This window comes from Schistocerca americana, chromosome 2 (genome assembly GCF_021461395.2).
Source record: "Schistocerca americana isolate TAMUIC-IGC-003095 chromosome 2, iqSchAmer2.1, whole genome shotgun sequence".
Classification (NCBI taxonomy): Eukaryota; Metazoa; Arthropoda; class Insecta; order Orthoptera; family Acrididae; genus Schistocerca; species Schistocerca americana.
In genome coordinates, this window is record NC_060120.1 from 746,760,044 (window position 1) to 746,783,948 (window position 23,905).

Consider the following 23,905-nt stretch of genomic DNA (forward strand, 5'->3'; position numbering starts at 1 on the left):
CTACTTCAGACAGGAAACATCCCAAACAAATGGAAGGAGTCGAAGATAACAGCTAACTCGAAGCCTGGAAAGGACGAGAAAGATCCCAAGAGCTACAGACCTATCTCTGTGCTGTGTGTGATGTACAAACTTCTCGAGAAAATTCTCCTAAAGAGAACGACCCACCTAATAGATGCAGCAATACCCGTGGAGCAAGCTGGCTTCAGGTCGAAGGGGAGCTGCTGCGATCAAGTCCTGGCACTAACCACACATTTTGAACGTGGTTTTCTGAACAAGAAAAAGACCGATATAGTATTTATAGATCTCACAGCTGCATACGACACAGTATGGCTTAAAGGATTGCTGTATAAGTTTGCTAAAGTAGTAAATTTAAGAAGTCATTAAAGCTCTTTTATAATATGCTACCCACAAGGAAGTATAGAGCACATCTTCACGGAAATACAAGCAAAGCCCGAATCCTCAATAGTGGACTTCCACAAGGTTCTGTGCTAGCTCCTTTATTGTTTGAGAACTCAAATCACGGAAGTTCGCATATGCCGATGATCTGGCTATTGCTTTGCACGGCGAGTCATTCGAACAATTGGAATCAGGCCTAAATTCTGACTTGGTGCAGCTTCATAACTACAACAGGACCTGGCATCTCAACCTTAATGCATCAAAAACAGTAAGCGTAGTAATGCACCTGAATAACAAACAAGCAGACAGGCAGCTGCGCTTGAATATAGCAGGCCAGAATATAAGCCATGAAAGAGTACCAAAATACCTGGGAGTTAAACTGGAGCGTAGCCTAACATTCATTCAAAGAACATCTGCAGGATGTCAGCCAAAAACTAGGCAGAGTCAATATCATCCAGAGGATCGAAGGCTCTACCTCGGGAAGTAATGCTACGATACTTCGCACTTCCTCCTTGGCTCTAGTCTACAGCGTTGCAGAATACTGTGCGCCTGTGTGGGCCAACAGTTCGCACATCAATTAAGTAGATGTTCGCCTAAATGACACCTTGCGAACAATAACTGGAAAGTGAGACCTACCCCAACACCATGACTTCCTCACTCCGCAGACAACACGCAATCCAAAGAGAAATGCAAAAAATTGCAGCTGACACCACACTCCCAATACACGCTGATCTGCATGGCCCGACACGATTTAAGTCAAGAAATCCCTTCTGGAACCACTCCTCGAACAATCGGGACACCAAAGCAGAATGGAATCGCCTATGGCAACAAGCAAATGTTAACAATGGACACCTCATTAAGAACCCGGCTGATCGTGTTCCTGGCTTCAATATCCATCGAAGAACCTGGGCGCCACTAAACAGAATGAGAAGTGGTGTTGGTCGGTGCAACGAGCTGATTGCCAAGTGGGGCTACGTGGACGATCCTCACTGTGACTGCGGCGAATTACAGCCGATGCAGCACATAATCTGCATAGACTCACAGACTGTGCCATTTCTTGGCTTTGTAATTTATGTGTTTCTGTTTAATTGTAAATTTTTTTGACAGATTACAACTATAGGTTTATAAGTACTGTAATATGTATAACTAAATTTATGATGAATAATGTTTTGTTACATTTGCATGTTAATTAAGTTTCCCACGCTGAATGAATATAGTACTGTAAGGCATCTGTCATATTGAACGCAAAATAAGTAAAATAAATAGGAAAAACTTGGTAAAGCTCTTAAGTCCCTGAACCTACAATAACGAAATTCTCATCTAAGACGTAATCCCGATTCAATAGTAAGAGAAGAATGAACAACATCGATTTTGTTCACGGTATACTCGGCTCTCACAACGTCGCTCTCTTATTTGACGGCAGGAAATATTACAGACACAACTATTCACTCAGCGAGGACGCTTTCCATTTTGGACAATCATGAGAAATTTATATCTCAACATATACAGTACCTGCACAGTTGCCCCAGCAGCACCACAAGGAATGGTCAGTATTCAGGGTTGTGGCAGGGACAGTCATTCGAAGCAAAAAAAGTCAAGTAAACATGGGCTCTAAAACCCATACCTTAACAGCTACGAGCGCTTTATCTTCGATATTGTGAAACAAACCTCTTCTACTGCAAGCTCTTTACTTTCGATATTTTGGGAGGAGACGGAATGGATCGAAACAAGAAAAAAATTTTCTAGTAACCATAGGCTCTAAGACGTACCTTAACGAGCTAAGACCACTTGTTCAGTAGAAGAAAACTGTTTCACAGTAGCTAAGATGGACAACTTCTCATAGCTCTCAAGATAAGCACTTTAGAGTTCATGTTATGCTGCACTTTTTCCTTTTTTTGTTCAATATTACCATCTATAAAAATTCGATACTACCATCTCTCAAAATATGGAAAGCAAAGATCTTGGACTGGAAGAGACTTGTTTCAAATTATCGAAGATTAACACAACTAATATACTTCCGGTGTGACGTCATGGAAAAATCCCCATAGAATACGACAGTGTGGGAGCCAAGAAGTCTTTGGCTATAGCACTGAACACTAGGCAATAGCAGTGAACACTATGGTATTGTATCTATTAATGGCCCCATACCAGCACGATCAGAATGTGAGTGACGCACAACTTGTAAAGATCGTTGTCGTGGGTCTGTGGACTGCCCTACAGCTGTCGCGCGGGGTAGCCGCGCGGTCATTAGTGTAAATTAGTTTGAGTTAGATTAAGTAGTGTGTAAGCTTACGTAGAACATAAGAACTTACCACAAATTTCCAAAATTTCCCTTCAGCTCTCGTGGAAGTCTACAGCTTGCAGGCGTTCTATGAGTATTGCTACAACATAGTGATGTGATGGCTCATTTGCTACAATATTTGCTTTAACAGGGATATTTTGTTACAATGGTGCTACAATATGGAGCATTATTACAATTTTACTGATATTTAAGATAGCATGGGTGATTTTTCTGTAAGACTGGCAATTTGTTTATCTTTCACTGTAACATGGATAATTTGTTACGATTTTGCTATTAACATGCAGCAATTTGTTACAACTTTGCTGTAGAATGATACTGTGTGGGATGAATTGTTATGTAGAGGTTCTTTCTATATGTTATAGACGTAACCACTCATTTTGTCCTCAGTTTACTGCAATTCCTTACTATTGCCCGACAATGATACTTTCTGCTAAGAAACAGCACCATTAAGCAACAGTCTTATAGTGCTGCTGATACTTCATGATAAATCGTTTATGTATATTGAGATGCAGGACATTCATTCACCATCCAGTATTAACGTTATAATCTGTCAAACGAAGAAATGAATGGGAGATGTGAACTACACGATTTCTATGTCACATCTGATATACTTGCAAGCAGCTTGAACATAAACAGAGTCATTACGCATCACAGCTGCAGCGATTCTGAATCGGTGACAGGAAGCGATTCTGAATCGGTGACAGAAATGTGGAGACGCTAACAGTGCTACGTGCACATTTGTCTAACCACTTGCTTGACAGTTACTACGAGAAAAAAAACTGGGGTAATTTACAGTTCTGTTCTTGTTCGCAACATTAGCAAAATATGAGCAGCATACCGTTATGTTCAGACTTAAAATGCTGCTGTCCTGCAGCTGTATACTTCCGCCACGGAGCTCACTTTCATTGTGATGGACAGTGAGAAGTGTACGGATAATAGCCTGTTTTCGTAAGGACAAACAACGACAAACTGTGACAAAGGACAATATGATATTTCACTGTAGGCATTGATTAAAACCAAAAACAAATTTTAAAATTTTGTAACTGAGACGATGTACCATTCTCAAGACTTCCAGAGATTCGAAAGGTACGAGGCGTATTCCGGAAGTGAGGTCCGATCAGTCGCGAAATGGGAACCACAGTGAAAATACGATAAAGCTTTGCATAGGTGTGTAGACCGCGTCTCTAGTATGCCCATTGATCGCGTCATGTCTGTCTTTTCAGTTCTGAGCTCGCAGTGAGCATGTAGAGATGCCTAGAAAACTGTGTGTCCCGCCAAGTATGAGTGCCCGTGAGAGATTTCGCCTGATCTGATGCAGCCCACACAATATAACTGTCGTGCATTTCCTTCTTCATAACAGTTCTCGGCCACACTCAGCAGGAGCAATGAGGACATTCCTGCAGTGTTTTCGATGGGAAAAGTTTGATAGCCCTCCATATATCCCGGACTTTGTTCTCTCTGATTCTCAACTCTGCTGACATGAACCGCTGGCTATGAAGTCAACGTTTTGACGCAGACAACGAACTGCATATCAGCATAGAGAATCAGCGAGAAGTGCAGGCGGCTGCCTTCTATGACGTGGGTATTGGAAAGTTAGTGCAAACGCTACGACAAATGTCTCAGACAGAGCGGCGACTATGTAGAGACGTTGCTGGAAAGTGTAAGTAACTATTGCAAATAAAACACTTTTGATTTTCACTGTGGTTTCCATTTCGCGACCTATCGGACCTTACTTTCGGAATTTGCCTCGTAAGTCATCAACAAAATATGTAAACACAGTGTAGTTTTGATGAAGTACCACTAAACATGTGAAATTATCCTATTATTCGCAGGTTTCTCCCCTAAATACTTAGTTCTTTCACACGTTTCCATAGGTGGTTCCACAGCCCTTTCCTATATTTTGCACGTATGTTTGCAGTGACAACTCGAACGACGCAATTTCTGATGTTTTCTCAGTGTGGTTGACTATTGTATGTTTTCGGATTCCCATACACATATTCCACTTTGCTTGCAATATTTCGTAACTCACTTAGTCGTCTTCTCAAAGTGCTCTGACGGGTGGTCTAAGTATCAGCCTTCTCATGTCTATCAAATTTTACTTACGTAACAAGTGGCATGGCTGTGAGAAAAGGACAGAAACTTTATTAAGAGTAATATTATTAAGACAATGCATAAGACATGGTGTCAGCAGAGCATCTGTAACCGGGTCTGCACTCCATATGAAGTAGTACTTTGCTGATAGCCTGCTTACGAAATGTCCTTGCTGTAATGCCTAGTGCGGAAACACCCTCGGGTGCCAAGTCTAGCAGAAACTGGCACACTAACTGATTGTTCGAGAACAGTCTACAAGGTTTTAGAGTAATCTCGGTCCTTGGAAAGACCTTCGGAAGAGCCAGTTGAAAACAACTGTGCAGGAGAAACCAGCCCAACAATCCTTGAAAAATCAGTATATAAGTGGCCAGTACAGATGGCTAAGTTAGTCAATACAACGAGTTAGAAGCAGTCACTAACAGGAAGTGACACTTCAATGTAGCTGCAGTAAGATGCTGAGAAGACTTTACACGTTTGATGGAGGACAGCCGAGCTTCTAATAAGTAACAGCAACGAATATTATCTTGAATTTTCTGTCTGTTAAAGAAGAACAATCACTAAAGAGTTTGTCTAACAAGCACTACAGAGTCCATCTCTGGCAGCAACGAGTAATGTATGACATTTTCTGTGTGTCACAATATAAAGAGGAACATGTGCTGTCCCGCACTTCTATTCTGAATAACGCATCAGATTGAGTAAAATCACAACGGGTAAATTTGTGATTTTCTATGGGTCACAATATAGGAAGGAAGAACTACTGTCTCTCTACTGTCTCCGAGTCCGCCTCCGATAGCTGAGTGGTCAGCCCGACAGAATGTCAATCCCGAGGGCCCCAGGTTCGGTTCCCGGCTGGGTCGGAGATTTTCTCCGCTCAGGGACTGGGTGTTGTGCTGTCCTAATCATCATCATTTCATCCCCATCGACGCGCAAGACGCCGAAGTGGCGTCAAATCGAAAGACTTGCACCCAGCGAACGGTCTGCCCGAGGGGAGGCCCTAGTCACACACCTGCCTCCAATTGTGGTTACGGCTTTTGGTCACAGACTATTGGAACGAGTTGCAAGCAGGGCACTCGTCTCTGAAAGCGAAAGGTGGAATACAGGAACAGGGAGTTGCTGGAAAGGACTGACATGTAGAGTGATAGGGTGCACTCATTGATTTGCAAAGATATATAGCCACAGTAAGATCCTCTCCATGTAAGGTTAAATAACTGTGAAAATATAGAATGAATGTTTCAGTCTGAAGCTGAGTGTGCGCAAATGTGAAACTTCCTGGCAGATTAAAACTGTGTGCTGGAGCGAGACCCGAACTCGGGACCTTTGTCTTTCGCGTTCAAGTGCTCTACCATCTGATCTCGACTCACGACCCGTTCTCACAGTTTCAGTTCCGCCAGTACCTCATCTCCTACCTCCTGCAGGAGAGCTTCTGTGAAGTTTGGAAGGTAGGAGACGAGGTACTGGCGGAGTTGCAACTGGGAGGACACGTCGTGAGTCGTGCTTGGGTAGCCCAGGTGGTAGAGTACGAGTTCGAGTCTCAGTCCGGCATACAGTTTTAATGTGCCAAGAAATTTCAACTGTGAAAATAACTGATCTAAACTGAATCCTTAAATGTTTGCTCCCTTATTCACTCCCTGATCACAGCTGCTTCTCTCCATCCCAGAACCACATGTGCTAAGGACCCTTTGAAACTTTCTCCCTCTCACTCCGTTAAAAGCAACTTATTAACCTCAGTCCACATTGTCGTCAATGTACCGATTGCGTTACGCAAGCCAAATCTTCATCCGAGCTGGTGATAGAACCTGTGGCAGGACGTGACACCCTTCCTAGCACAGTCATTGTCTGACGTTACATCGTTAGACTTTGCGTAAAATATGTGATGTCATATAACTCTGGAAACTTGGAAGATTCCACTGTAGCACTGCTTCAGTAGCATGCTCGAACTGCTGACAACCCTGTGGCGCCATGTGGAACACTGTGTACGTCATTGAGAGCAGTAGTTCCAAACACAGAGGTGGTTTTCTTCCATACAAATGGATGTATTTTCATTAGCTGTGAATGTAACACCTACAGCTAATCATACTCACGATTACACTTCACAAAGGTGCCCAGTAAGATCTGCAAATTTTGCAACACAGAACTTGACAACGGGGGCAAATTATTGTAGCCACAGCATGATGAATCTTTATGCTGTCAAATGTTATGGCATAACTGTAGCACCTTGGGCTGAAACCTAACAATTCTGTAGGAATCGCTTAAAAATCAGTTAAAGATGCCATGCTGCCATGTGTCTTCAGCAGAGTTTAAACCTGTTCTGTGATCTGTGTTGCTCTCCGACACACACACGATCAATCCCCAACTCTACGAGGTTATTGCACATTCTGTCGGAATTGGAAAAAAATCGGAACAGCTGGACCGAAATCGGGTGGGAATTTCGTAAACATCTGAGGTCATACAGCTCTCGACTTGTTCAACCCATGTAACACAAAATTGAGGCTGTTTTACGAGTACAGAGAAATTCAGTTCACACCAAACCTTACCAACTGCGATAATGTATGTTGTTTTAAGAACTGTAAAGAATTGTTAACCTGGCTCCACCAAAGTTCATAATATTGCGGTAGAATATTGGAAGTAGAGTTGACACGCCAGATTCTTTGGTTTGGAAAGGTGGATGGACAGTCTTGTGCTGTTTGTGCTTCTGGAGTCGCTCTGGTACTGTATTTCGTCTGAAAGTTGTTGAAGTAGCTCGAGTACTACTCTCTACGAGAGTACAGATGAGAAAGAGAAAGAGAGAGAGAGAGACAAATGGTTCAAATGGCTCCAAGCACTATGGGACTTAACATCTGAGGTCATCAGTCCACTAGACTTAGAACGACTTAAACCTAACTAACCTAAGGACATCACACACATCCATGACCGAGGGAGGATTCGAACCTGCGACCGTACCAGCAGCGCGGTTCCGGACTGAAGCGCCTAGAACCGCTCGGCCACAGCGGCTGGCAGAGAGAGAGAGAGAGAGAGAGAGAGAGAGAGAGAGAGAGAGTAGGCGCCAAGGGTCCATCTTCACGACCGCAACACTACCACTTCTCATGTTCTATGCGTCTGTTTCTACGGATTCACCTCTGTAGGAAAGCTGCCAAGGGTCCACATTGGAGAACAGTATTACTTTTCACCTGTACGATACAACTTAATAAATAATGTATAAAATGATAAGTCTTAGAGAGGAACCTACTGCAGGCAGGAGTGAGCGGCGTTCAAGCTTCACACACGGCCAAATCCATCTGTAAAATTGCTTATGTCGTTCTTCGAATCTAGAATGTGTAATGCTCTTATATCGCTGTGATATGTTTTCGTTTGTTGAAAATAATCAAGACACGTACATTCTGTTACAACTCAACTGTGCAGATATTACGTTTGTATTACGCATATAGCATATGGATATGCTAACAGCACATCAGTTACACCAAACTGAGACACGTATACAAGTACCCGGCAACTGGTGAAGACCAGTACTGCTCAGATATTTTATTCACTACATAGTCCAACTGTTTTCATTAGAAACGCGTCTCAGTTATCACAATGTTCAGCGCTGGCGCTCCTAGACGACTGCAACAGTTCGCGTAAATTCGATTCTTGAGCACAGTAGCACCGCCGCTCACTTTTTACAAGACTTACTGGGAGGCAGCGAAAGAAAACTGTATCTATATTACTAAACAGCTAAAACTATCGACCAAATCCAGTTGCAGGTTGCTTATCTAACGGCTTCCGAGAGTAACAAAAATTTCATTTTCGTATAATTACTGACAAATTTAAAAAGCTGTCCTAATCTGCTCATTAAGATGTATAACCTTAAACGTTTTATACAGCATCTTAGGTTTTAAGCTCAGAAATTGTGTGTATGTCTTGAGGCAGAGTAACTCACGGCGTGCAAATTATTCAGATTATATTCAGCCTCTATTTGAGCATGAGGACACTGAGTGACTTCCAACAAAAGATACAAATAATTTCAAATGTCTTGGAAATATTTTCTCAATGACACTCATCACAAAATAATGAAAGCAAAAACGTTTATTACTTACATTTTTGCTGTTCTTGCAATAAAAATACAGCATCAAGCATCACACTTAAATTTATTACTTTTTTGCTACCTTCTTCTTTACTGTACATTCTACTCGCAACATAGCTCGTAGACAGTATCCACAAGTAATGAACGTTGCTGCAGAAGTACTATACGACACACAGCCCAGGATACTATAGAAGGGGGGGAGGGGGGGGAGGGAGGAGTGTTACTGGTATATTTTTCAATTCTTTACTGTGAGTCTCTTAACAGAACACTTACAATTACTTGCGTTTCTCTTATTGTGAGATCCGTAAATGACACGGGGTTCAAAAACTACAGCTGATTATAGTAGTTCTTCACATGGACAACAGCCTCGATTAAATCTTTACAATTATCAAAATCCTGACATTGAGCAACCGAGAAAAATTGTATTACTCACTAACTGGGTACTTATGATAGACAAAACAAATAGCCCAGAGGACCATAGAGCGTGCACAAGTACCAAACATTTTACAAACGAAACGCTGTGGGTTGACTGTGAAACAAATTCCTGATGTGCTGTTCATACGCTTATGATTTCACAGATGTCATGACGTTAATTACACAGTAAACATTTAAAGATACGACAACGATGTAGAGAAGTCTACTTTAATCTTCTCCAAAACACAATGACAGGTACACATCTTATTTTACCATAAATATGATGCCAGACAGGGAAACAAAAAATACGCCACTTTACTACTCTAGCGGCTGCCGGATTATACCTCAAAATTTTGAGGTACACACCGCCTTGAATGAACCCTCTACATGAAAATGATCAAAAATTTTAGTTTGGTGAAAACTACCAGCTGCACACAAGAATTTAATCTAATATTTAGATTCAACACCTTTAACCAGCCTCTGTTTCTCCGCGTATTAGACTAAATCCCAACTATGCCCCAGTCAGCTATTATAAGCGTAAAGAAATTTGTTTTCAGATGCAGCAACCTGAATCTGTTGTCTAATGTTTTAACGATCATATTAAGATTTCATCAACTTCAAAACCAAATCCAGCGTTGAAGACGAATGCGAAGCGCTTCTGTCGTTATCAAAGTCTGTCTTGGCCTGTCCTCCTTATAAAACTCTTCCACTCTTTCGTTGCTTCTGACATCCCGTAACACAAGGAATGGAGAAAAAATGGAATACTGTATTCGCTACGGCCACCAATGTGACAGCCAGCTGCAAGCTCCATAACCGTAACCGCAGATTTTTTCTCCTAGCTAGTAACGTGGCATCGAGAATTTCTCGGATCTCCGGACACACTATGCGATCAATGTACAAACGTGAAGCATACCACACCTTTCGGAGTCTCGCATGTTTTTTCATAACATTGAAGGATGAAAAACGATTAGTGATCAGAACGACCAGGCACAAAAGAATTACGTGACGGAAGCTTTATCTTCCGAATTGAAGTTTCTCTCCACGTCGACTGAGAAAGGTAGTGCAGTCTTTAAAACACTGATTCGTATCGGGGACGAGTGTAGTTTGAATATTCGTGCAGTTGCGCTCATCAGGCTTTGCGTAGTCTCCCTACTCCACGTCTCGGGAATGCCATGATGGTTAAGTGAACAATCTAAGTCCTTTTCCTTGCACCATCCGAGCCCAATGAGCTAAAGCTCCGATTCTAATAAATTCAGTTCCAATTTATGCAAACTTGCATTAAACTCTTCATCTTCCTTTACCTTATTTTCCTCGCGTTGTAAAAATTATTTTTGCAGCAGACACTGAAAATTTAACATTACCACAAAGACGTTTCGCGGTTCCCGAATGCCACACACTACCAATGATCTGTGAATTTGCTTTTTTATACGGTGATTACACGGATAAATTATTCCATTGTTAAGGAGTTTACGCTTTCTAAACCGTTGGTTAGAAGTTAAAAAGTATGTGCTTCACCGAAATATGACGCGGTTACTTTCCACTGATTTCTTTTCATTCTTTCCACTGTGTGATTTGATATCATTTTGAATCTTTTTTTCCACGTGTAATACTGATCTGTCGTGTTAGCTGAACATGTCCGTATAAATTGGCTCGAATCGTCTGATGTACATTTTCATTCCTTCCTGTCTATTTCCAAATGATATTCTGTTGTTGCCATAAAGTGAGCGTTTAGACAGTTAAACGAGTATTAAGACAGTTAATACTCTCAGCGTGCGCGGTGATGAAAGCTTATTACAATTGTTTAGAATTTACCCAGTAAAACTGAAAGTTACTGTCGGAAAAGAGAACAGAATATGAACTTATTTACCAGGTTCACCGTTTTGCAGTTATGCTACTCAATTTTTTTTATTTTTAACACAGCTATTTCTTTTTTCTTGTCCCGAATTATCTGCGAAGCTACCTACCTTCGCTTGTACCGTCTCCCTCAACAGCAACAAACTAAAACTTATGTGCTTGTGTTGGTAAGCCATGCCACAGTGGCAACAACCAGTAGTACTCAACGAACAGCACCGAATGCTCCGGCACAATTAACGCACCACAGTTTCGCATACATCTGGTTCCATGTGGCGTATCACAGCCCCGAAGACTTTTGGAACCGTATACAGTCCATCGACAATGAAGCCAAGGTTATGCGCAACGTTTATCAGATAAGCTGCTCGGACACCTCTTTCTCCCAAGAGAACCACACGGAAACAGCAACAGATACAGATGTGGGGAAATATACTGAACGCAGTTCTATTAATAGTTGCAGAAGTAACAGTTGTGTCATTTAAAACTCTTATGTGACATGAATAATGACATGCCGATCATAAAAGTCCTTCTGTTTTATTTCACTTACGCTTCACTCGTACATTATTTTAGTTTGGAAAACACAGTAAAATGCAGCACTAATCGATAAATGAAGAACAACATTAGCCAAACCCATAAGTAAGCGCAATTCCTAAAAATCGTGTATCCCATAGAGTGTAGGTGCCTCTTTAATAAAGTATACGCCTGTTAGTCAGACATGCCACGGCTATGTAAATTTCAGGTGGAAGGGAAGGAAAAGAAGGGAACTACTGATGTCAGCTGTATAGGGACTTAATGCGACGAGCGAAAATGTGTGCTGGACCGAGATTCGAACCCGCAATGTCCTGCTAACTAATCAGCTGCGTTAACCACTGCGCCGCCGGACGCAGTGTTTATCGAAATTGCGCGGACTGCCTCGGTACGCTCCCTGGCCGACCTAGAGCCACTTTCCACGCTCGCTCCTTTGAGATTCCCGCAAATTAAAGCGAAACCCATGTTTACATGCTTGGTACATCAAACACAGATGGACGAAAGCTTCGTGCCCAACTGCAGGATGGCGGGCTATGCTACGACAAATCTGAAATCTCGCTGAAGTTCTGTCCTCTGAGACCAGACTTTTTCATCCACGCAGTACACAGATCGTTAGTATGAGTGCTCATGTTCTAAATCCACAAAGCTAATATAAAGAAAACCAGTTACCAAAAGCAAATGACTCGCTGCCGCAGGAGAGAGAGGGGGAGCTGATAACTACTGACGGACATCTGTATTACCCGAGGTGGCGTAGTTGTGACACACTGGACTAATATTCAAGAGCACGGAGGATCACATCCCTGTGTAACCATGCTGATTTAGATCTTCTGTGATTTCCCTAAATCAAGATATGATTCCCCTGAAAAGTACTAACCACTTTCTTTCCCGCCCTTATACTCCGTAGCTAATGAGCTAGTCTTGACGAGACATTAAATCCGAATTTTCCTGTTTTTTATTTATTTTTTTTTTTGCTTTCTGGACGTGCCCGCACAGCGATCTCAACACTGGACTTTCAATCATAACAACACGAACGCAAGGACAACACAACACCCAGTCCCCGAGCGGAGAAAATCTCCGACCCGGCCGGGGATCGAACCCGGGCCCCTTTGGTTAGCAATCCGCCGCGCTGATCACGCAGCTTCCGAGGCGGACGAATTTCTACGAGGTGCTCTAATACCCAAAACTGCTTTTCTATCGAAGATTCTTATTAAGTTTCCTGCTCATCTCGACAACACTTGAGTATCCCTTCTGGTCCGAAACAGATGTTGCATCACGACCTTTCTAATACGATGCGCAGATACCTAAATCCTTTCATAGCAGTTCCTTTCGAGTGGTTCACGATTAGTATGGCGAGGCTCATCGAAATCGGTGGGTCGGCGAGTCAGGCCTCTCCTTGTAAGAAATTTGCACCACACTTTCTCGTTCGCTGACTCCACGCATTGCATACAACACAAATTTCGTGTGGCTTCTCTCTAAATCGTTCATCAATGTAATTAGACACGATTAAGCTCCCCAGAAAACGGTTTTTAAGAATGAAATATTATTTCCCTTTCCATGTAATTTCATATTTGTTATCGTCTTTCTTTTCGATACATCGTAACACGACGAAATTATTTGATGATCTAATGAAATTATTTTCTTTTTGAATTTGTTTATGCTCATTAGTGCGCGTTTCAGTACCTATTACAAACTAAGATCTGTTATATTTTCATATAATTTAATTGTATAACTTTTGAACATCGCGATGCTAATAGCGAAGTTGTACAACGAATAGTCATTAACTTTTAATTAAAACCTTCGAAAAATAAAGTTACATAAGTCATTTTTTGTTTCTTTGCAGGAACACTTGACAGCAGAAAACTTGGCCGTCCCTCAGGATACCAAGTTCGACCAATTGCACGAACTGGCAACATCTACATCATTACTCTGCAATTCACATTTAAGTGCTTGGCAGAGGGTTCATCGAACCACTATCATACTATCTCTACCATTCCACTCCCGAACAGCGCGCGGGAAAAACGAACACGTAAACCTTTCTGTTCGAGCTCTGATTTCTCTTATTTTATTTTGATGATAATTCCTACCTATGTAGATTGGGCTCAACAAAATATTTTCGCATTCGGAAGAGAAAGTTGGTGACTGAAATTTCGTAAATAGATCTCGCCGCGACGAAAAACATTTTTGCTTTAATGACTTCCATCCCAATTCGCGTATCATATCTGCCACAGTCTCTCCCCTATTACGTGATAATACAAAACGAGCTGCCCTTTTTTGCACCCTTTCGATGTCCTCCGTCAATCCCACCTGGTAAGGATCCCACACCGCGCAGCAATATTCTAACAGAGGACGAACGAGTGTAGTGTAAGCTGTCTCTTTAGTGGACTTGTTGCATCTTCTAAGTGTCCTGCCAATGAAATGTTACCTTTGGCACGCCTTCCCCAGAATATTATCTATGTGGTCTTTCCAACTGAAGTTGTTCGTAATTTTAACATCCAGGTACTTAGTTGAATTGACAGCCTTGAGAATTCCAACGGATTTCTTTTGGAATTCATGTGGATCACCTCACACTTTTCGTTATTTAGCGTCAACTGCCACCTGACACACCATACAGCAATCTTTTCTAAATCGCTTTGCAACTAATACTGGTCTTCGGATGACCTTACTAGACGGCAACACTGCACGATGCGGAAGTATCTGGACGAAGAATAGACTTCCACTCGAACTGTTACGATGCTGCATCTGCTCGTGACCTAATTGTAAACATCGTACAATGTAGACGCGAAGTCATGACTTCCGAGTCCACTCACTCCATTATTTTTTTTCCTTGATCGCATTTCTGCTGACCGCTAAAGGTATCGGTCTAATGGAATCTTAAAAATAACTTGCTTCACTTTCGAAACCACCAGTAATTACTGCGTCAAAATCACAACAGTTTATGCTGGAGCCCCACAGGGGCCACCCGCCACCGATCGACCAGGTGAATTCGGCGCGGCGCTTTGACAAACAAAAAATGGTTGATTATTGTAGATTTATTTTCCGCGCAAAATAACTTCGATAAGCCGAGTGAACAACGTGCAGTTACACAACATCGTAGATTACTACGACTGTATTTATCAATTGTCATTTTCTTATCTGAAGTTCTAGTACTTGTTTTGCAATTTCGAATTGGATTTTGCAGACTTGAATCTTATAAACGTTGTTTAAACGTTATAAAATAGAGCCGGAAATGAAAAAGTCTAATGCTGTGGCATGTTCGCATTTGGGTTTCATAGAGGCGCGAAGGCAACTTGAAATGTTTGTGTCGTGTCCGGTGCGAGGGCTATCAGATAAATCACGTCAGAAAAGAAACATTGTTTATTCCAGAAATATCGTTATGGCATGAATGACTTTCCACATTCAGGAAGTGACATATGTGATGGATTGCGACTATTTAACATTTGTGCAACATTTGCATTCAATGATTAAAGCTTAGAAGTCGGGTGTAGGAGGAATGAGAATCATAGCAACAAGAATCAAAGGCGTGGCTATTACTACATTTTTGTTACTCTTATAAAATTTGTTGCTGGTGATGAGTTATGATGCATTTATGTTAACTTCTTAACACGAAATTAATGGCTGTGCTTTAAACTTCTTGAAACGTGAAAATGTCGCAAATGTTACGCGTTTTCCACTTACGTCCCTCTTTTTTAACTCTTACACAATGTTCATAACATTCAAGTATGCAAAGTCCAATTCTTAACTGCAAGACAAATACTAGAACTTCAAATACGACAATGAATACTGACAAATGCACTCCCAGTAACCTACGAAGTTGTGTAGCTGTACGCTCTTCACTCGGTTTATGAAAGTTATTCCGTGCGCAAAATCAAACTACAATAATCAACAATTTTATGTTCATCAATGTGAGAGCAGCATTGTGCCCAAGATTCGCCCAAGATTCGGCGGCCGGCGCCACGTGGCGGGTGGGCTCTGTACGGCGAGGTAACACTCCAGCATAAACTATTCTGATTTTGACGCAGCCATGAGCCCTTTCGAGGAAGGTTTTGCAGTTATTGGTGGGTTGGATAGAGAAGCAAGTAATCTTTAAGATTCTGTCAGACTGATACCTTTAAAAGGCGGCTGAAATGCGATTAAAAAAAAATACAGGAGCAAGTGGACTCGAAGTACGTCTTTGCGTCGACACTGCGAAATGTTTACTTCTGCGTCACGAACTGATACAGCATCCTAAGAGCTCTGGCGGAAGTCAACACTTCGTCCAGAATATTCCGCATCCTACAGTGTCGACTGATCGTGTAGATGGCTGGACTGAGAATTCTGAGTGACGGCCAATTTTCGCGCTGCAAGTGTACACGTCAGCAGTCCTGGTACACGCTGAAATCCCAGCGCCACTGTACCGTAGCACGCCGATAGAGCGGCCAAAACCAAACGGAGCAGTCCAATCATGGGGTGTCGTGCGGTAATTTTTTTCCTGCGTTTGAAGTGAAACAAAGCTGCAACAACCCATGCTGAGTTGGGCTGTGTGTACTCCAACAATGCATCATTACATGACACACTGATCAGGTGGCGCAAACGGTTCCGGCGTGGTCAAGCAAGTCTGAGCGTAGAAGAAGGAAGTGGGAGACCATCTCTTTGTGATAATCTTGGAATCACAAGAGAAGTGGAGGCCCACGTGCTTGAATACCGGCGAACCACAGTCGAAACGATAGTAGAAAAAGTGAAAATCAGACAAGGATCAGTTTTCAGTGTCTTGCATGACTGTTTCAACATCTCAACGGTGGCAACAGTGTAAATGTTCGACTGTGTCAGGCCAATCCAGATAAATTCTTTTGCCGACTAATCACCATGAACGACAGCTGGATGTGTGTCTGTCACCGCGCGACAAATTACAGGATAAAAGGTCGCAGGAATCTGTCCAAAGAGGTGTCTTCGCCGTTCAACTCCCCAGCTCACTGTACACACAAGCTCTTTCTTTGGGCTATAAAATTATGCCTCACCCTCCGTATTTTCTTTACATGACACACAGTCATTTCTTTCTCTTTCCTCGGCAGGAGGAATCACTGCGTGGCAGAATTTCCAGAATAATGACAGGTGATTGTCGAGGTTCCAGTTTCAAAACGCTGTAGAAAGAGATTCACTTCTCAGAATGACGTCAAATTCGAATAGTGTATCACTGACGCAGGGGAAAACGTCATGGAAAAAAAAAACCACCAAAACAGATGGGTCTACATGCATCAGAATATGCACACCAACAGAAGCGCGGCACACGGCTCTTCTTCAGCTTGCGTCCGAGACGCCTATGACTGTTCCACGAAGGATCGCGTTGCTGCTAAAGCTCTTTTTACAGTAACGATGACTGCGCGCAAGTATCAAAGCAAAAGCTCTGGACACTCATGGATATGGAAAAATAGCATCAGTCCTATGTCTGTTCAGGGTCTGGAGAAAATGACAGCAAAATTTTAAAAGCTAGGTTCTTTTGCAGTGCAGTGTGGCAGAGGGAGAAAAGTAGTCGATCAGACGTCTGTCGAAGATGTGGCCACAGCACTGCAGGAGGGCTCGAGCGCTGGTGTGCAAACATGCAGTGTACGGGAAATTGTACGGACGTTGGACATATCTGCGAGCACGGTGCTTCAATTCCTACGAAACATCCTGCATTGCTAACCGTAAAAAAATCACCTATGTTCAGGAATTACGTCCTGCTGACCTGCGAGTAAGAAGAACATTCGCTCTGGAATTTCATGCTCACATGGAATTGAACAATGAATGGCCATGGAACATTCTGTGGACACATGATGCCCATTTCCCTCTCCAAGGACGTGTCAATACGTAGATTTGCAGAATGTGGGCAACGGAAAATCCGCACGCACATCAAACGGTACAGCTTCATTCCGCACTGGTGACTGTGTGGAGCGGGTTGTGGCATCGTTTATCGTAAAACCGTATTTTTTCGAGAAGATGAGTCCTGCGGGTCCTGTTGCCTGTACCGTCACTGGTAAACGCTCTGAGAGTCTTTTATGCACCAACGTCATTCCAACGCATCAACAGCGTGTATTTGTTGTCAATGGCGCTGCTGCATACACTATACAGCCAGTTAAGCGGCTGCTGCAGAGGCATTTCGGAAACGCTAAAATTATCAGCCGTCATTTCCCTACAGCCTGGCCGTCCAGATCACCCGATCTTAATCTGTGTGACTTCTGGCTGTGAAGTCTGAAAGCTATTGTGTTCAGTGCTCCAATTATGGAAGTAGGTGAACTGCAGGTATGCAATGCGCAACGCTCTCCGAACGTGACCCAGGACACACTCCAATCTGTCATGGAACATACTATCTCTCGGTTTCAGTTTGTGACAAAAACGGTGGAAACCATAATGAACACATTTTGCGCAATTAGAAACCGATGTCATCCTGCTGTTTTTGCGGGTTTTGGCCGATGTCATTTTGCATTTAAAGCGGTGTTTGTCCTCAAAACAGTTAAAACCAATTTTTCCCATTCCATGTGGTACTATCTCGTAGTGGTGGATGGACTTACCTAACTGTTGACTGCTGAACTTGTGCAATGATCCACACTGAACATTGCGCATGGTGTGACGTGCAACTCAAACCACAGCCGTCGTAATGCGATTGATCTGTCATTTGTAGCCGACCCCATTTACGTTCAGATGTTTACAGCGCCAGATACTGGTAATTTTTTTTGTTCCATGACGTTTCCCCGTGCGTCAATATGCTGTTCAAATCTGACGTCATTCTGAGCAGTGGTTCTCTTTCCATGATTTTTTGAAACTGGAACTTTAATTACAGACACTTTGTATTTATGAGAGTAGCTGCAGTTACTAGACATATAGTAAGTATGTGCTTGTGAAAAAATGGGGTACGCCATAACGAAATCACCAGACAGCCCACAAGCAGGTCAGTCTCGGATACCTCCAACAGAGACTGAACAGAATTCCATAGGACAAGGATAGCTACGCACAAGAACTAAACATAATACGACAAATTGTCACAATTACACACAAATGCCACTACTCGTTACAAAATAAACAGTGCTGATAAACAGAACCATGAAATAAAAACACAACTGACACCGAACACACAACAGCATCATCATTGCACAATACACCAGTGGTAAACACACAACAGAGATCACACAAAGCTTCCAAGATGAAGAAACTACAAATAACAAGAAAACAAGGCACACCCTGAAGTTTGATAACAAAATAAAACACAGAATATGAAACATTTTGAGAAAGCAAGGAATGCTACAGGAAAAATAAAAAGTACCCGATGTCACCAAAGATAAATTTAACAAAGCAGGTATATACCAGCTAACCTGCAAAGACTGTGATTCATTATACATTGGACATACACGTAGAAGAAGAGACTCAGAACATTTAAGAGCACTGAAATGTAACAGCACAGACTCCACATTTGCAGTCTATTTCTTTGAAAACCGCCCCAGTGGCATAGAAACAATCCTCAAATTCCAAAACACAGTAATCCTCTGTACCATTCTGAACAACAGAAAATAATACCACATCCAAAAGGCTATCACACAGGGCAAAAGAAGTCATCAATAACCAAACAGTACTCTGCAAAAAAACACGATTCAATACTCTACATGAACTAGCAGAAAAAACTAAATAAAAAAAACACACACACACACACACACACACAGAATGAAAACAAACGGAACAAATTCAAAGTTTATGGAGGTGGAACCAAAACAAAACAGTGAAACAAACGACCTTCGAAAGCGCACCAGAAACGCAAATGTGCAGTGAAACTTGTGTCCCAGCCACAGTAACATAGCAAGACGCATCATTCACAAGTGTTTAGGAGAAAAAGTAAGTAAACGCTGTCAAAATACGAAAAACAATCCATGAATAATGAACCACACCAAACGGTACTCCATACTGAAGCTTCACAAGACTTTTAACCGATTCTGCAGGTCAATCCACGTATTGCACCAAACATAAGCCACCCACAGTTCAGGAAAAACCAAATACAGCAATGACAAGGCCTAAAAGGGGCATACGCCACGACTTCTACCGGACTATATATTTTAAAGGTTTGATTACAAACAAAAATTCAATGCAGAGTATATCCTAACATCCCTTATTTCTGCAGATGACGTGTTATACCAATTGAAACCTGCGGCTGATTTCGGTTTGCACAAACAGAATACACACAGAGTAAATTAAAAGGTAAAGTACATATTTAATATAAATAACAACATAATCCGATGTAACAAATTTCGTAACCTAAATATAACCTGCATGTATTTCGGAAAAACAAAAGAAAAACGCCCACTGAGGATGCCATAACTGTCGTGAAACACGGAAATGGAAATGAAGTCTCATACTTCTTGACAGAGCGTAGGGTAACGATGCGGGAAACCCGCACTACCATACTAGGCAAGGTCCTAATGGAGTTGGTTTGCCGTTGCCTTCCTCCGACCGTAATGGGGATTAATGGACACAACACCCAGTCATCTCGGGGCAAGTGAAAATCCTTGATCCCGCCGGGAACCCAAACCGCGACCCCGTGCTCGGGAAGCGAGAATGCTACCGCGAGACCACGAGTTGCGGACTGGTGTAACATGTTTGTATATTGAAGTAAAACAAAAAAATGGTTCAAATGGCTCTGATCACTATGGGACTTAACTACTGTGGTCATCAGTCCCCTAGAACTTAGAACTACTTAAACCTAACTAAACTAAGGACATCACATACATCCATGCCCGAGTCAGGATTCGAAGTAAAACAATAATTGTGTATTTGCAAACAGGCGGACCAATCCTTAATACATTATTATTTTCTGCAAGCACGCGAACTGGGTTGAAAATTTGAATGTAACACAAAATTTGGTTGTTCCAACCTGTGATCTCTGTCCATACGCAAGATTTTTATTATTTTGGTACGAAATGAAACAGAATTCTCCTCAATTTCTGCCTGTCAACTTATTTAAAATTTCTTGGCCAGCTTATGAAATCAGTACATAGTGGAAGGGGAAGAGAGTATTCCTGTCATAGCAGCGTGTGGTGCAACTACTTTATGCCTAAAAGTTACATGTGTAACGTCAACTTACATTTGCTGCGCAGAGTCGTCCAGCTCACTTTTAAAGTAAGGCTTTTCATCATTTAGCGTCTCGCTATGTGAAAACTGCTAGCGTATTAGAGAAAAGTCATTCCCGCCGCCCGAAATTTTGAAACTGTTTTGTATGACATATGACTTATAGAACATTAGACATTTATCAATCTTTTTATTTAAAAATCCTGTTCCGCTTTTCATATTTTTTTTGTCTCTTTGTCGTCAGTTACCGTTTTCTACGCTAGAATTCAGCTGATTTGTCCATCTGTGACATCCAGTAGGTTTTGTCTCCTTGGAATTCACTACCCAGTTATTTTCGTTGTTGCCATATTGGTGAGTATAATGCGATATTGATATACAAGCATTTTGCCCGCGATTGCTCGTATAGTGGCAACTTCAGGCAAACAAAACTACTCAATAAGCAGCACTCAGCTTCAGCGCAATCATGTGTTGTTAAATGCGCTACATGAATGCAGGCCATAATGGTAACCATCATTACGAGAAGCTGCGAATGCAGGGGCTCGACCACAAAATCCAACTAGTAATGCACTCGACGCAATATGCAGGGGCTCCACATTCAACAACTGCGCAGGTATGGTCGCCAACAAGAAAAAGTAGCAACGCACCTGATATATAACAAAACACTCTTGTCGAATGCATTCATGTTCTATTAGCAATTACAGGTCGGCGGGTGTGTTACAGCAAAACGTTTCCAGTCAGAGGCAACAAATCAATGTTTGCGGATATTGTCTACTTGAATGGAGGAACAAAAATCACCTCTACAGGAATAAAAGAGTCATTTAAAACTTTAGGGGTATTTAGTCGCAGAAAAATGTCTATTAACAATATTACGACAATGTAATACGTATCGTTCTTCAATCACTTTCATCTATTTTCCATGTACTGGGGGTTATAATCACAGTGAAGCTTTTCACAGATATCCAGTATGGGTTGTAATTATCATATGGCACCGAAACCTGCTACATATTCTAATGCGTTGACGCGGAACCGATTTACGCTGGAAATATTTTTTCCAGCTTTGGCCGACAGGCGTAAATATGGCGTTGTGAATGCAAGAAAGACGAACAGCAATTTTTACATTTGTAATGAATGGGACGCGTGCAGTAAAGGTCAAACGAGTGAGAAAGGTATAATGTTGATTTTATTATTAACAGCCACTTACCCAGTTTGTTCAATGTGAGCACTGGAGACGATGATGATGATGATGATGATGATGATGATGATGATTGGTTTGTGGGGCGCTTAACTGCGCGGTCACCAGCGCCCTTGATAGTCCCATCTTTTTTTTCACAGTACAATGTTTTACACAGTCCATTCTAGCCACTGTCACGAATGATGATGATGAAATTATGAGGCCAACACCAACACCCAGTCGCTGGGCTGAAAAATCCCCAAGCCGGTCGGGAATCGAACCCGGGACCTCCTGGGAGACGTCGATGAGAGGCTGTACAGCACCAGATTTGCAACTCAAGGCGAAAACTGGAACAAATTTTCTTTCGCTGCAAATCTGTTCCGTATTAACACATTAGCTCATCCACTAACTTTCGTTAGCATACGATAATTACATCTCACACTGGACCTCGGTGAGTAGCTGCATTTTAATTATAACCACCCGGTAGTTACCTTGAAGAGAGACATTTTTCACCCTCAGCACAAGGTCCTGCAGTCCTCTGTCATATGACGGAGCCATTTGGTGGCCCATAAAAGCGTCCCTGAGATCATTATGATCCGTATAGCGTTTGTTAGCATGATTGTCCGTCATATTTCGAAGGATATGAAAGTCCGAAAGTGATAATTGGCGGCACATCGAGGATGAGAAAATCTCTTTCTCCATTTGCTCTCCGCAAGCCACTTCACCAACCACCGCCACGGTTACACAAATCCAACCAAACGAGGTGTTGCAGTGTTTGATTCAGCTTACTGTGACTGTAGACAATGCTTGTACGTGCGCCGTGTGACAAGCAAAAGAGCAGAAATAAAGTGGAATAATGTCCAGTTCTCAAACGAAAAAGTTCCACGTTTTTCTCACTTACGCAACAAAAAGGTTCACATTTTTCTCCTGTTAACACACGTCGCACTAACCTGTTTATTAGTATGCCGTGAAAATTCCGTAACAATCTGCATTTATACTCTGCGCTTATGAAAGTTTAAATTTCTATTGCTTCATCAAATTTGTGTCACTTGTGTCAAAAATGAAGGGATAAAACGCTGCATTTACCAGTTAGCTTTCTACATATACATTAACATGAATACTCTGAAAATCATACTTAAATGTCTGGCAAACGGTTCATGGAACAAAAGCCACAATAATTCTCTATTATTCCACTCTCGAACAGAGCGCCGAAAAAGACAAACACCAAGACTTCCGGTGCGAGCTACGATTTCCCTTATTTTATCATGATGATCGTTTTTATCATGATGATCGTTTCTCCCTATGTAGGCCGGCGTCAGCAAAATATTTTCGCGTTTGGAGGAGAAAGTTGGTGATTGAAATTTCTTGGGAAGATCCCGCCGCAACGAGAAACACTTTGTTTTAATGATGTCCACTCCAAATCCTGTATCATGTTCGTGACACACTCCCCTGTTTCTTGATAACACAAAACTTGCTGCCCTTCTTTAATCTATTTGCTGCTATCAGAAATTATGTCGTAAAACATACTTACAAGGTGTTTCATGTTATATATGCAAAAGCAAAATATTAGTAGCTCCAAGTTCAAATATTCCTCCACTCTGTAAAGTCTCTTGCTTTAGCCTATGAATTTATACTTTTGTCTTCTCCTTTTGCACCTTTAACCTTTATACGTGTTTCGTTTATCCTTAATTCTTACAACCGCCATGTCACCATTTCTGTCTAGCTGTTTCTCATGTTCTTTGGGTTCGTTCGAAACTGTTACTCTTTACATTTTCCTAGTATTCTTCATCATCCCACGTCGCCACTTAAAAATCATTTGTTTGTATACGTATAATTAATTTTCGTGTTTCCAAAAAAACTTTACAAATAACTAAACTATTTCTTTATACAGAATCAACAGTTAACCACCAAATAGCCTCTCCTGTCACGTCATACTTCTGTAAGCAGTGCATTCATCAGCTTACATATAAGAAATGAAAATCCTTTTATATAGCAACTGACATTTTCCTTACGAATTAAAAGCCACAGT